Source organism: Cetorhinus maximus, chromosome 5, assembly GCF_964194155.1.
Source record: "Cetorhinus maximus chromosome 5, sCetMax3.hap1.1, whole genome shotgun sequence".
Lineage (NCBI taxonomy): Eukaryota > Metazoa > Chordata > Chondrichthyes > Lamniformes > Cetorhinidae > Cetorhinus > Cetorhinus maximus.
In genome coordinates this window covers 92840190-92855382 of record NC_135883.1, presented here as the reverse complement: position 1 = coordinate 92855382, position 15193 = coordinate 92840190, and positions in this window count along the sequence as shown.

Sequence of the window (15193 nt, the reverse complement as noted above, 5' to 3'; positions counted from 1 at the left end):
AAGCTACCTGGGACCATATTTTTCTGTGCTGCAGACTTTTCAAACTAATGGGAGGCGACTTGATTCAGAAAATTTGGCAAGGCCCATGCTTGGATTGCAGATGCAAATGAGCCCAAGCATGCGGCCACCTCAGCATTGGATTATTTGAGTTAGCCTAGCCTGATCCTGTTCTCATCCAACACCTATTCAAGTGTACTTTCCAGCAAAGTTTGATCAAAGAGAAAAAGAACTTGAAAATAAACAAAAACAGGAAGGACGCTGGAAAGACTCAGCAAGTTTGGAAGCATCTGTGGAGAGAGAAGCAGAGTTAATGTTTCAAGTCCACATGGCTCTTCTTCAGATTTCCAGAATCCGCAGTACTTTGCTTTTAAGAACTTGAACAAACTTAGTACCTTTCATGACTTCCAAACTGCTTTTCAACCAATGAAGTATCTTTCATGAATAGTCACTCTTGTAATGTAGGGAATCACAGCAGGCCAATTTGAGCAAAGAATCTCATGTTCTCTAGAAACATAGCCAGGTGATTGGTTTTGGTGGTATTAGAAATGGTAATCTCAGCTGATTCTTTCTCTTGGTTTTCCAGGGGAGCTGAGGCTACAGCACTCTCATAACTGCCAACTTTAAGAAGGGTCAGATCGTGTCTGATTTTTCTGTGTAAGTGACATTGAAAAGCACAATGATGTAGATCAGCTAGACTTCCAGAAAGTCTGATAAAGTTCTATATGAACATACACTTGGCACAGTGTCCAAACTAAGTAAAGCTTTGAACGATCAAGAAATTGGCTGAAAGAGAGAAAGCGGTAAATACAAATGAGAGCAATGTTAGGCTGAGTACGGAGTGGAGTACCTAAGGATTGGTGCTGGAGACCCTAGTCTTTCTGTTCCATAAAGGAGACATGTTTTCAGAAATGTATCACAATCCCAGACAGTACTAAACCATGAGAGGCAGTGGAGTCCGATGAAGTAGTCAAATGATTGAAGGAAGCCCAGATAATATCCGATCATTGCATGGTATAGTAGATTCAGCACAGTTTAGATATATATTGCAATAAAAAATGAGTAAGTATTTAGTAAATGGTATTGAATAAGCCAAGAGAAATGCTGAAAAATATCTGCGAGTGATAGTAGGACTCATGCTCACTCATTGCAACAATCAACAAAATAAGAACATTGAACTATATTTCTAGCTAAGTATGTAAAGACATTAGGCCCTCATGCTGAAATTGTGTAGTACCCTTGTCAGGATATATCTTTAGTTCTGCATTCAGTTCTGGTCAACAACTCACAAAGGAAATACTAAAGAATCAGGCGGGATCATGTGGGATGGAGATCCTGCTGCCTACCCACCTTCCTCTGATTAAGACCAGGGCAGGAAGGCTTAAGGATGGCCTTGCTCCAGAGGCTAATGGAGGCCCATAAATGGCCACTTAAGGGCCTCATCCCACTACCGTTGGTGTTTACCCAGTGGCGGACATGGGCCACAACACATGGCTGCTTTGCCAGGAAAACCCTGGCAGGTAGACCTGGGGCCTGGTAGGGGGTGGGTCCTTCCTTGTCAGACCCCTGGTTGGAACAGAAGGACCCAGGTTTAGATCCCCTTTCCCCCACCCCCCTCTTCATCAGGGCCCCCTGTCTGGCTCCAGAAAACCCGCCCACTCATTTGTTTCCCGGGGCTCCAACATCGAACCCTGTAGTGCAGTACCAGAAGTGGCCACCTCTTCTGGTGGTGCTGCTTATATGGAGAACTGCTGAGCTCTAATTGGCCAGATATCTGTCCAGCACCCAAATTTATGGGTGGAAATTCCCCTCACAGGAGCTGGAAAGCCCGACAGTGGACAGACAGGTACCCAAATGGGTTTAAATCCCTTCGAACCTCCCAAATATGGTTGTGGCAGGGCTGACACTGGTTTCTCAGCAGTTGGATAGACCTGTGTCAAGACCATTAAATTCCATCCCAAAGCCTGGAACTGTGAAAGGAAGCACTCTGGGGCAGATTCTACTGACAGAGGTTTGAGCTTTGGGTGAGCAGCTGAAAAAAAATGTACTTGACTACAATGAAAGGAGGTAAATAAGAGAAACACCTCATGAGGGATAAATATGGGCCAGGTTACAGGGGAAACATCCCCTGCTCCTCTTTAAAATTGTGCCATGGAATCTTTCATGTCCACCTGAGAGTTTGGCAGGGCCTTGGAAACATACCACATCTACAAACTTTCCACAGACATTACCAACTTTAGAAAACAAATATCTTTTTATTCAACTGTGATGCTCATGCGTGTGGCATTTTCACTTTTCAAACAGTTGATTTTATATGGAATTATTATCTTTCAGTAGCAGCAATCCCACAATTAACATAATCTTAATCACAAAGTTAAAGCAAACACAATCAATGTAACTAGCAACATGCTGAACACCATAGCCACAGCATCCTTCATTCTTACAGGAGGATCTTCAACAAAATGCTATCATTCCAGACTTCTTTCTGAAGTATATTGGCCACAAAAATAATGGTATTTGCTGACAACCCATAAGTGATACATACTTTGAAGATTATATGAGCTGATGTGTGCAATCAGGTAGGTATAAATAATCACAGACAACACAAATCTGCAAGAATTACTGCAAGATAAGATAACCAGGGCCGCTGCAAGAAGTATTGTAATTTTGCTTTTGTTTATGAGGGAATCGTGAATAGGAAGTGATGCATAAGTATGAAAATCAGATACAGTTTGTGGTTTCTCAATCACAGATGATTATAATGCATCAGTCCTATTGAAAGTAAAGGTAACGTTGAACAGCATTATTTTCACCAGGGTTTTCAGTGAAAATAGAGCAGTGGATTAGCAGAACTCGTGTGGAAATTCTTCCCCTGCAATTTTGCAAAATCATAAATGTGAGTGTAACAAGCATGTTTACAATGCTGCAACATATAAATAACAGGAAACATTCCTGCACACTTTGCCAGTGTAAAAGTGTAATCATATTAACTAAGTAATACCTGCTTGTTAGACTACAGCATACAAACAAAGTAACAAGATTCACTCATAAAAACGTTGAAACAGCAGTTTTACATAAATTGGAGATAAACTTTATTCAAATTGGCGATCATTTTCAGTGACATTTCCTTACTCGTAGCTACATGCAGAACAATATTTTAGTTTTTATCAGTTTCCTTACTGACATCACAGTTCTTTCCCAGACCAATTGTATTTACAGCTGCCACTCTGAACTGGAATGCTCCTTTCACATACTCAGCCTGCCAGGTGCAGAGGCTGGTGCTACAGGACACGTTCCACACCACTTCCCACGGCTCTGATGCACTCATCTTTCCCTGAGAGCCTTTCGCTACATCAAACTACCTGTGGATTGATTGTAAAAACAAGGGAGATAGAATCTTTCTGCCTTGCTTTAACGTGCTTTGCGCAATTGGGAAGGTCACAAAGATGAGTGAAAAGTACTACACATCTCCCAGATTTCTTTCATTTATCAATCTTAAATTGACAATTCACAATTGAGGAGACAATAATCTTGGCCTTGCAGATCTAGTGATTAATAGATTCTAAAGTAATCAGACTGTAATACTTACAGCCATTTCAAAACGTTAGCATTTTTTGTAATGGCTGGTAATATTGCCCACTCCATTTTCCAAAGAATGTTACAGGTTTTGATACCATGCACTTGGCACTTACACTGGCCATAATATCTTACTACCAGAGTGCCTGAGATGTACCAATCTGGAAATGACCAAGCATTGCAAATCTCAGAGATGATTGAAGACTCAATGCACCAGAATGAACTTTGCTGCAAATTTTCATTAAGTATTTATATATATAAGGTTGCCACTTGTAATGCAAAATCAATGCTGTTGATACCTTAACTAGAACTGAATCTACAATAGCAGGTATTTATTAACAGCAGAATCTTTATCAGGGAGCTCTCATTTGCTGAAAGCCTGTTTTTTTAAGCGGTTTATCAAAGCATTCAATGTTTCCATTGCGTATTATTGTCATGTTCAGCAATATTTTTGACCATTTTTCCACAGGAAGAATTTGAAAAAAAATAGTTACTTTCAATTTTTTACAAAGCATTTTGCACTCAAACAAGTTGAAAAGGCTAGCTAGTTAAGACACTAATGAATAAGCTTTTATAGCTTTTATGATTAGTTTCCTCACAGATTATAAATAATAAACATTTCTCTAGTTTGTCTAAAAAAAACCTTACATCCATTGTATTTGAATTCCTTGATCAATTTTTGGCTGTGAACAGAGAGAGATTTGACAGAGGCTGAAGCCCAGATTGGAATGTGGGCATTTTGAAACAAGATGCTACACAGCCAATTAGGTTTTTGGAAACGGAAATCTACGAAGCAGTGACATTCTGAAAAAGGCTACAAGAAAGATACAATGCAGGGGGCTTTGGAAATCAGCTTGTTTTTGTCAGGAAAGATCACTCACTGATACGGAGAAATTTGGCATGTTCTCTATTTTGTACTATTACACAAAGTCGAGTTGTCCAATTGTAACCTAAATTCTGTATGTTCAGCTTATTATGAGAAATAGCAGTTTAACAACTGTATGTCATGTCCCTTTATATTATGAACTTTCAGTCAATATTTTTAAAACTGGGCATACACAGGCTATTAAAACAGCTGCTGCAAATCATGTGACCTTTGACATTTGAGCTTCAGACAGTCCTAAGTCAGAAACAAATACCTAATTAAATATGGACATTCACAGCCATCCTCAGAATTCACACATCCCTTTGTTTAAGGATGGATAAAAATAAGAGGACTATGGAATTCTGGCTGACCTGACGCTCAGTTTCACCCTGAACAAAAAGAGGACATCAAAACTCAATATGTGTGTAGAAACATGCTCTGGGAGGCTTCTTAGTCAAACAAAATGAATTTTATTTACACGAGAGCTTCCGTGGCTGCTCGTATACAGCCAATCCCTCGTACAGCTATTTTTTCGTAGGAAACCCCTCCCTAGAATTTATCCCCCCACACCAGCCACACATTGGTTGAACAAATCATGTGACCCCTATTCAGTTGAACTGATCTTAAAGTGATAGTCATCACAGTGTGCAAAACAGATGTGAATCTATCTAATAACCTTCTATTGTATTATGATGGTTCCCTCATCCAACCTACTGGGTGAATCTCAGGGTGTCAAACAACAACACGGGATGATTGGAATCAACATACACACCACCCTTTTGTTTGGTAAAAGGACTTTGAACTTGTGGAAGTCACATGATGAGGGAACCATTTTTGCAGTCTACTTATAAATCAGCAAGAAGCTGCTTGCAGACAGACAGTTCCAATAGAAAGCCAGCAAATTAGCTGCAAGTCACCCAAGCAGCCACGGTAATAAACAACAATACCTTGAAAGTGGGAGATCCTAACAGAGAGAAGAAATCCCTCAACCTGTTCCAACTTCAAGTCTACCTGAGGATGAACCTCCTAGAAATTTGACTACAAGAAAGCTCACTGCCTGCTGAGAATCCTTTGCTTTACAAGACCTTCACTTCAACTTTATAGCGTCAATTTCATCTAAGAAACTACAGGCCTGCCATGAAAGAGACTGAGATAGTGATAAGCTGAAACAGTATAGTACCTTCATCTGTATCTAATCTTTGTGTGTTTGAGAGTGTATATGAGATGAGTGAGTGAAATGTTGCATTATTTTCAAGGTAAGTGAGTGAAAATAAATTATCTTCTTTGTTATTAAATTCTCAAAAGCTTGCTGTTGAAATTATTTAATTTAGTGTCCACACTCTGAGGGTAAAAAAACACAAACCTCTTACATTCAAACATACTGACCAGGGGCAGTGAAAGGAAACATAAATTCTGTTTGTGACAGATGTTGCATTGTGTTTGCTCAGCCTATCTATGGTAGCTGAAGGGAATGATAGGGAGCTAGGAAAAGGTGGTGGGGTAGCTTTGTTAATTAAGGATGGCATTAGTACAGTAGTGAGAAATAACCATGGCTCGAAAGAGCAAAATGTAGAATCAGGTTGGGTGGAGATAAGAAATAGTAAAGGTCATCATTATTTTGACATTGATTCTATGTTTAATTGCGCTCCAAACAGTCAGTGCATCATTTGACATCAAACCGTGTAACTTGGAATGAGTCTTGATCACAAAAACAGTGTTCATTATCATCAACTAATCACTTAATTAACATCATGATTCTCCTAATCCTATGGTCATCAATGCGCTTAAATGCTTTCAAAAGCCATCACAGCTTGTTAAATTTGTGGAAGCGATCGTTGGCATTAAAAATCAATCATTAGGCATTATAGGCAACAAGGCAATCAGAAAGGTATCAGTGCAGCTTCCTACATGTCATGATGAGAAAAAATAAACAATTCTTACTTCTTATTTTTAAGATTTTTCCCAAGAACTTCTCTCACCCCTTCCATTTCAGCTGGTATGTTACCACTTCCTTCCAATCATTCTCCAGCACCTCTGCTATGCCAACTCTGCCAGGGTCACCAATTCAGGTGAAAAATAAGTGATGCTTCACCAGAATGTGGGGGGCGGTGGGAGGGGAGGTGGGGGGGTGGGGGGCGGGGGGGGGGAGGTGAAATGATAAAGGAATAGTCAACAACGAAAGTAACAAAGTAAATGTGGCACCATTAAGAAATAAGGGTGCAGTGGAATTAAATTTAAAAGTATATAATAAAATAAGAAAGCTAGCAACTCACCATGCCTCTTCGACAGCACTTTCCAAACCTTTGACCGCTACCACTTAGAAGGATAAGGGCAGCAGATGCATGTGGACACTGCCGCCTGTAAATCCCCTCCAAACCACGCACCATCCTGACGTGGAACTATATTGCTGCTCCTTCACTGTCACTGAGTCAAAAACCTGGAACTTCTTTCCTAACAGCCAACACCTACTTGGCCACTGACCTCGAATATCTGACCGAGCTGATGGACAACATGGCCCAGGACAACAAGAAGACCCATTCATTCTCCACTACCTGCAGCTTGCCATCTGCAATAACAAGGAGCTCAACAAGCTGCTGGAAGGAGTCACAATAGCCCAGGGCAGGGTCCTGCCCAATATCCAGGCCATGCTACTACCCAAGAAAACTAGGCAGCTCATCAAGGTTTATTTCTGAAAGTGGACAAATCAGAAAAAGGTAAAAATGTATTGTGAATGAAAAAATTTTTTAAAAAAAAAAATCTACCGCCCGATGCATGGTCCCATTCCCCCGCTCCCATTCTTCCTTGACCTGTCTTCCCCTTCTGGAAGTCGGCACCACCCAACTCTCAGGCCTAGACCCCTCCCCTCCCACAAAAACCTGCTGGAAATGTACCTGCATGGGCCTGTGTACCAGCATCCCCCACCCCCAACCAGGTCTCAGGGCCTGCCCCCCACCTTGACCTCTCCTTCACAAGCCTCAGGGAGTACTACCATTGCCCACCTCTACCAAGTCTGGGGGAGCTACCCTTTCCACCTCCATGATCTCCAGTCCATTCCTCCCCCCACTACACCGACCTCCGGGCCATTTCCACACTCGCCCCTCACCAACCTGATCATTTACCTCGCTCTGCTGCCATTGCTGGTCCCATGCTGGCTGTAAACTTGCAGAAGAGCAGGCCTTACTGTCACTTCTGCTTCTGGTCAATCCCATGATCCAAGCTCTTAACTGTGGGGTGGGTGGGTGTGGGGGTTGGGAAGGAATGGGGTGGAAACTGCTGCAATCCAGGGGGGTAATCAGGATGGGTTTGTGGGTTCGGGTGGAGTTGGGGCATCAGCAGGTGCCAGGAGGACTGAATTTTCCTTGCTCTATAGTTGTAAACCATGGACGGCTTTGGAACAGACGAGACAGAGGGGAGATTTGATTGAGATGTACAAAATTATGAGGGGCCTAGGTAGAGTGGATGGGAAGGGCCTATTTACCTTAGCAGAGAGGTAAGTGAATAGGGAGCATAGATTTAAATTGATTGGTAGAAAGATTAGAGGGGAGATGAGGAAAAATGTTTTCACCCAGAGGGTGGAATAGGTCTGGAACTCACTGCCTGAGAGAGACAGAAACACGCAAGTCGTTTAAAGGGTGTCTGGATATGCACCTCAAGTGCTTGCAGGGCTACGGACCAAATGCTGGAAAGTGGAAAGTGACAGGAGCTACACATAGGACTGGGGGTAAAGGAAGAAATAAGTGGGACATGTCAGAAAGATTTGGCAATAATCACGGGTGACTTTAATCTACTCATAGATTGAATGAATCAGATGGGCAGAGGTAGCCTGTAACATGACTTTATAGAGTATATTCAGGACTGTTTCTTAGAGCAGTACATTCTAGAGCCAACCAGGGAGCAGGCTATTCTGGGCCTGGTAAAGAGTAATGAGGCAGGATTAATAAATAACTTCATAGTAAAGGAACCTCTACATGACAGACATCATAACATGATAGAATTTCACATAAAACAGAAAACGCTGGAGAAATTCAGCAGGTCTGGCAGCATCTGTGGAGAGAGAAAAACAAAGTTGACATTTCAAATCCGTACGACTCCCCTCCAGAAGAATACGACCACAGCAGGACCCCAAAAGCAGGCCAGGGCACTCCAGGTCTTGGTCCTCCAGACGATGCTTGCTAAGGTCATCACAGATAGGGTTCAGCAGGCTGCCTTCACCTCCACTGTGGATGCCCAGGGAGCACCAAGATGTAGCGGCAGGGTTAGGAAAGTTAAGAAGATGTAACTCTTGTAGAGTTAAAACAATTAACTAAATTAACAGTGACAAGGGATAAATCAAGCACAGCCCCTAATTCAGGTCAGCTGTAAAACCAAGGACAAAGCTTAAAGGAAACTTACAAACATTAAACCAAAATGTGATTAAAGGGGTCAACAAACCACCCCAGTCCCCGCGGCGCCCACCGGGCACGGAAGGTCTTGATGGTGCCGGCAGACACCGCCTGCTCCCTCTCCAGGGGTTAAGAAGATGTAAATCTTTCGAGTTATCAACAGTCACAGAATGTAACTCTTTCGAGTACATTCACAGTTCTTGGTTTCCGGGAGTGGGACATGAACCCACAACCTTCTGATTCAAAGGCGAGGGTGCTATGAACTGAGCCACAGCTGACACCTCGTTAAGAAGATGTAACTCTTTCGAGTTATCAACAGTCACAGATTGTAACTCTTTCGAGTACATTCACAGTTCTTGGTTTCCGGGAGTGGGACATGAACCCACAACCTTCTGATTCAAAGGCGAGGGTGCTATGGACTGAGCCACAGCTGACACCTCGCTAAGAAGATGTAAGTGCACAGCCTGGGCACGGGTGTTAATCACTTGTACATAATGTTCATTATTGTCAATAAACTCCCAAGATTGTCTCCCTGCCAAGGCTCCTTGTTCTGATGTGCAGTGTTCATGTCGCTCAGATGTTAAACTTTTCTGCATAAGATAAAGGCAGCTGTCTCAGTCCAGGGCCTCTTCCCTGTGCTCTGTGCAGCCTTCAGATCAAAGTGATAGTCCGGCCTCACACTTCCTGGACACATTACTGATGCCTGCACCTCAACGGTGATGGTCCTTGCTGCCAGAATGTAGTGGGCAAGTGCCACAGAGTTCTCTCATTCTCTTGGTGTGCTTTCAGCACCTTTAATGTGGAACTGGCACCCATCTCTTCAGCGTCTGTGACCAGTGACGTTGTGCTCCTGAAGGGGTCAGGTGCTGAAGGCGGACAAAGGATCAGGTGCATTTAAAGTTTCATGGCTACATCTCCGTGATATGACCTTGATCACAAAGTGCAAGCAAGATGCCCATGGCCAGACAGGAGTCAGACATTCACAGAGGCTATGTGAAGATCTATGGAGTGTCCTCGCTGCATGTCGTTATCATCCTCCTCGAATCAAGCGACGATTAGGGCCTCTTACTGCGTCTCCATGACAGGAGCATTATCACAGGAGGTATTTGCACAGCCATAAGCCAAACTGGAGTCAAATGTTCACAGATGCCATGTGAGGATCCATGGTGTCTCCTCACTGCATGTCGTCACCATCCTCCACAAATCTAGCAGCTATGAGAGAATTCCGAGCATGCCTGCCTCGTCTGGCCAATGGGAAGGCCGCATAATCTTCATCGTCTCTTTCGAGGACCTCCTCACCCTCATCCCTGTCGATGTCCTCCTCACTGGGGCAAATCTCCAGCTCTTCTATCTCCTCCTCAGCCAGCTCCTCTCCCTGTTGCAGCGCTAGGTTGTAAAGGGCGCAACAGGTAACAACGATACGTGACGCCTTCTGTGGACTATATTTCAGGGCTCCATCAGAGCGGTCCAGGCACCAGAACCTCATTTTCAGCATCCTGATGGTTTACTCCAACAAGTTGCAAGTTGCAGCACAAGCCTTGTTATACCTTCAATCTGCAGCAGTCTGAGGCCATCACACGGATGTGATCAGCCACGGCCTCTGCGGGTAGCCCTTGTCCCCGAGGAGCCATAGCTGCAGCCTCTGTGCCACCTCTGGAAGGTGCCAGGGATCCATGACAGACTGAGAATGTAGGAGTCATGGACACTCCCTGGAAACCGTGCACAAACCTGCAGGATGTGTTTGTGGTGGTCGCACATTCAACGAATGGAAGCCCTTTCAGTTGACAATGTTGACTGCTTGTTGCAACAGAGATCTGAGCTTCACATGAGTGCAGTTGATGGCACCCTGCACCTGTGGGAAACCTGAGATCTGGGCAAATCCAACCGCTCTTGCATCCTGGTTTTCCTGGTCCTGGGTGAAATGCACAAAGTTGTGTGCCTTCACGAAGATGGCATCTGTGACCTCATGGGTGCATTTGTGGGTGGAGGCTTGACCTCCCACAAAGGGCACATGTGAAGCCCTTAAAGGAGCCACTGGCATAGAAATTGAGCGCCGAGGCAACTTTCACAGCCACTAGTGGTGGATGCCCTCCATGTCCCCGTGGCACCAAATCCTGCAGCAGCTCACAGGAGTGAGCGACCATTTCCCTAGACACGTATCGTCTTTGGCGACACTGGTTCTCAGTCATCTGCAGGAATGAAAGGCGGCATCTATAGACTCTAGGTATAGTTAGGTGCTGAGCAGCGACAGCTCGCTGTAGCTCTTCAGCAGTGTGTGTGGGAGCCCCGACTGCCCCTTCTTCCTGAGGGTGCTGCTCCTCAGGTACCCCAGGTGCCTCAGTTTCTCTCTTCTCCATCGTCCTAGCTCTCTGCATGCCATGAGGCATACAGCTAGTCCAGTAGGCTCCATGCTCCTGATGTACTCCTCCTGCCAGATGAAAGAGAGTGACGTGTTATCTTGGGTGTTCTAGAACCTCTCTTGGTTACGTCTTAACGCATCCCAGAGAGTACTGGCCACTGCTTGGGTCACCAGAGATTAGTGCGCTGCATAGCTGCCCAAAACCCCACTCTCCTCCGCCCCACAGCAGCTGACCAATTGGCAGCAGCTTTGTCCATTGCACTGCATGCTGTGCTCTCAGCTCAGGCTCAGGCATCTCCTAACCCGCACTGCAAGGCTGCACTGTTAACTTGAACCATGGGGGAGACTGGTCCAAACCTGAATGATGCCATTGCAAGGAACTGTGAGCACCTCCACCAGTGACTACTCCATTGCCAGCTTTCGCAAGGAAGTACAACATGCGTAGTCGTCCAATTGTTCTTCAGTCCACTAAAACGCTCATTAGCTTACAGTCTGTGCCCAAGGGTGAAAAGCTCTGGAGCACTTGGTGGCACATTCAGGCCTCTGCATTGGGCAGAGAAGCTAGAGGCCTAACTTTAAGCATGTTAATGCAGCTCCATCTGACTTTCTCAGCTGTGGAGCAAAGGTCACTTTATACAACGTTTCTCTATTGCATGACCACTTCCCACCTGCCCTCCCCAGCACATGCTTGTGCACTACCATCAACTGCAGGACAGCTCTTCCCACCCCCATGAAGTCGCCTCAACCTCGGTGCAGCTCTTGCACCTCCCCAGCTCACCTCAATCCCAGGACAACACTTCCCCCCCCCCAATTGCCTCAAACGCAGGACAGCCCTTGCCCCCCCACAAAGCACCCCAACCTTGAAGCCCAACAGGCGACCCTTCCAAGCACTCCGCAATGTTACTGTGCACTCACCTCTGAGATACCCTCAAAGTGCAGCCCGCCAAGTGCACGCTTTATATATGCTGTTGTGAAACATGTTGGTGTGCAATCATGCCAATGTGCTCGGATGATCCAGCGTGGGGGGATGATTCTGGCGAGATGGGCTTATAAAGGTATGCAGGTGTGTTACAATGAGATTCCTGACGTCCAACAGTGGGAAACATGGCCATTGACCAGCAGAATGGACGATTGCAAAATGGTTTCACAACGTTGTGAAACTGATTTTTGGCCTTCTCGCCATATTGTCTGCTCATGCTGCCAAACATGCCCGACGTCAGCGGGCATGGAAAATTCCACTTTAAGACTAGTATTTTAAACCTAAGTAAAGGTAATTATAAGGATATGAAAGCAGAACTCGTGAAAGTAAATTGGGAAACTTGGTTAAAAGGTAGGAGAGTAGAGATGCAGTGGCAGACTTTTAAGGAGATATTTAATAACTCTCAGCAAAGAGTTATCTCAGTGAGAAAGAGAGACTTTTATGCATCATCCATGGATGAATAAGGAAGTCGAGGATAGTATCAAATTGAAAGAAACACTGTTCAAATCTGAAAAGATTAGTCATAGGTCAAAAGATTGGTCAAATTTTAAGAACCAGCAAAGAATGACTGAAAAAAATAGAGGGCAAAAGAAGAGTGTGAGAGAAAGCTAGCTAGTAATATAAAAGCAGATAGTAAGAGTTTCAACAAGTATATAAATAGGAAAAGAGTAACTAAAGCTACTGTTGGTCCTGTAGAGAGTGAATTTGGGGAATCGATAATGGAAAACAAGGAAACGGCAGAGGAGTTGAACGGGTCTGTCTTCATTGTGTAAGACTTAGAAAACTTCCCAAAGATACTTGAAAATCAAGAGGTGAACAAGAGGAAAGAACTTAAAACAATCACTATCGCTAGGGAAAAGGTACTGGGAAAACTATTGCCTGAAGGCTGACAAATCCCCAGGACCAGATGGCCTGCATCCTAGGGTCTTGAAAGAAGTGGCCGCAGAGATCGTAGATGCTTTGATTATAATCTTCTAATATTCCTTAGATTCTGGAATGTTCCCAGTGGATTGGGCAAAAACTAATGTAACACATTTATTCAAGAAAGGAGGGAGACAGAAAGTAGGAAACTGCAGGCCATGACCCGAACATCTGTCATAGGGAAATTGCTGGAATCCAGTATGAAGGAGGTCATAGCAGAATACTTAGAAAATCACAATGTGATCAGGCAAAGTCATCATGGGTTTGTGAAAGGGAAATTATGTTTAACTAATTTATTAGAGTTTATTGAAAAAGTAACAAGGAAGGTGAATAAAGGGGAACCTGTAGATGTGGTTTACTTGGATTTCCAGAAGGTGTTTGATGAGGTGCCACATCAAAGGTTACTACATAAAATAAGATTGCATGGCGTAGGGCATATTAGCATGGATAAAGGATTGTTTGGTTAACAGGAAGCAGACAGTAGGGATATGTGGGTATTTTTTGGGTTGGTAAACTGTGACAAGTGGAGTACCATGGGGATTGGGGATTAGTGCTGGGGCCTCAACTATTTACAATCTATATCAATGATTTGGATGAAGGGACTGAATGTATGGTAGCTACATTTGCCAATGGCACCAAGACAGGTAGGAAAGTAAGTTGTCAAGAGGAGGTAGAGAGTCTGCAAAGGGATATAGACTGGTTAAGTGAGTGGGGAAAAAAATGGCAGATTGAGTATAATGTGGAAACATGTGAACTTGTCCAATTTGGCAGGAAGAATAGAAAAGCAGTATATTATTTAAATGGAGAGGGATTGCAGAATTTAGTGGTACAGAGGGATCTGGGTATCCCAGTACATGAATCAGGGAAAGTTAGTATGCAGGTGCAGCAAGTGATCAGGAAGACAAATGGAATGCTAAATTTGCTGAAAGTGGAATGGAATATAAATGTAGGGAAGTTTTACTGCAGCTGTACAGGGCTTTGGTGAGACTACATCTGGAATACTGTGTACAGTTTTGGTCTCCTTATTTGAAAAAAGATATAATTGCATTAGAAGCAGTTTAGAGAAAGTTCACACAACTCATTCCTGGGATGAGGGGCTTATCCTATGAAGAAAGTTTGAACAGGTTGCGCTATACCCATTGGAGTTTAGAAGAATGAGGGATGATTTTATTGAAACATATAAGATCCTAAGGGGATTTGATAGTGTAGATATCAGGAGGAAGTTTCCACTTGTGGGAAAGGCTAGAATCAGGAGTCACAATTTAAGAATAAGAGGTCCACCATTTAGGATGGAGATGAGGAGAATTATTTTCTCTCAAAAGGTCATTAGTATGTGGGATTCTCTTCCCCAGAAATCAGTGCAGGCTGTGTCACTGAATTTATTCAAGGCAGAATTAGACAGGTTTTGATAGACAAAGGAGTCAAGGGTTATGGGGGGCAGGCAACAAAATGGAGTTGAGACACAAGCAAATCAGCCATGATCTTGTTGATTGGTGGAGTAGGCTCAAGGGGCTGAATGGCCTACTCCTGCTCCTAAGTCCTATGTTCCTATGAAATGAAGGATGCATAAAAGTCAAAAGCTGAAGGAAGAGGGAGTTCTCAGTTGGTGGGTTGGGGTATGGAGTGTAGGAATTAAGAAGATTACAGAGATAAGGAGGAAATGTTGCTATGAAGGGATTTGAACACAAGGATGAGAATTTTAAATTCAAGGTATTGGAGGACCAGGAGCCAATATAGACCAGCAAGCACTAGAGTGATGGGTCAGAAGGACCTCATGAAGTTAATACATCCTCTTCCACTCTCCCATATCCTAGCAAGTCTCTAGTCAAAACTACATAACTTCTACCTCACTGTGACAAGTATCACAGCAGAAATGTTAGAATGCACCATTGACCACAGAGAGTCAGAGGTTTTGGTCAGAACAATATGTATTCAACTGTGGATCACATAAATTTCAATTCTATAACTAAAATATATGAGATGGATGTTACCATGCTTCACTTACAGGTAAGTATTGATGAAGAAATTCATAGACCTTTCTTGTGCTATGCAATCACTGTTGATAATTGACATTAACTTTTGGAGAATGTTAACCACAGCCCTGTGTGCGAGAG